Source organism: Delphinapterus leucas, chromosome 3 (genome assembly GCF_059928025.1).
Source record: "Delphinapterus leucas isolate spDelLeu-1000000601 "Yukka" chromosome 3, BTC_Dleu_Yukka2, whole genome shotgun sequence".
NCBI lineage: Eukaryota > Metazoa > Chordata > Mammalia > Artiodactyla > Monodontidae > Delphinapterus > Delphinapterus leucas.
In genome coordinates, this window is record NC_143131.1 from 89387331 (window position 1) to 89388521 (window position 1191).

Below are 1191 nucleotides of genomic sequence, written 5' to 3' on the forward strand. Positions count from 1 at the left end.
GGGTGGGAAATAGCTATCATAAGACTGTAAGTGGTTTACATAGGCAACATTCTCTGACATAAATCGTACCAGTGTTTTCTTAGGACAGTCCCTCAAGGCAATAGAAATAAAAACAAAAATAAACAAATGGGATCTAATCAAACTTACAAGCTTTTGCACAGCAAAGAAAACTATAAACAAAACAAAAAGACAATCTACAGAATGGGAGAAAATATTTGCAAATGATGCAACTGACAAGGGCTTAATTTCCAAGATATACAAACAGCTCATACAACTCAACAACAAAAAAACAAACAACCCAAACAAAAAATGGGTGGAAGATCTAAATAGACATTCCTCCAAAGAAGAAATACACATGGCCAACAGGCACATGAAAAGATGCTCGACATCACTAATTACTAGAGAAATGCAAATCAAAACTACAATGAGGTATCACCTCACACCAGTCAGAATGGCCATAATTAAATAGTCTATAAATAACAAATGCTAGAGAGGGTGTGGAGAAAAGGGAAACCTCCTACACTGTTGGTGGGAATATAAGCTGGTGCAGCCACTATGGAAAACAGTATAAAGGTTTCTCAAAAAACTAAAAATAGAATTACCATATGATCCATCAATCCACTCCTGGGCACATATCCAGACAAAACTATAATTCAAAAAGATACATGCACCCTTATGTTCATAGTAGCACTATTCGCAATAGCCAAGACATGAAAACAACATAAATGTCCATTGACAGATGAATGGATAAAGAAGATGTGGTATATATATTCAATGGAATACTACTCAGCCATAAAAAAGAATGAAATAATGCCATTTGCAGCAACATGGATGGACTTAGAGATTATTATACTAAGTGAAGTAAGTCAAAAAGAGGAAGACAAATATCATATGATATCACTAATATGTGGAATCTAAAATATGACACAAATGAACCTATCTACGAAACAGAAACAGACTCACAGACAAAGAGAACAGACTTGTGATTGCCAAGGGGGAGGGAGTGGGGAGGTGAATTGGGAGGTTGGTGTTAGAAGATGCAAACTATTATATATAGAATGGATAAACAGCAAGGTCCTACTGTATAGCACAAGGAACTATATTCAATATTCTGAGATAAACCATAATGGAAAAGAATATAAAAAAGAATGTATATATATATATATATATATATATATATATATATATATA

General features: G+C 33.8%; 1 protein-coding gene across 2 annotated transcripts in view; it reads right to left on the reverse strand.

The window, feature by feature from the left end:
- The window catches only part of FBXL17 (F-box and leucine rich repeat protein 17), a 480781-nt gene that overhangs the window by 53618 nt on the left and 425972 nt on the right, over positions 1 to 1191 (reverse strand). The window lies entirely within an intron of this gene.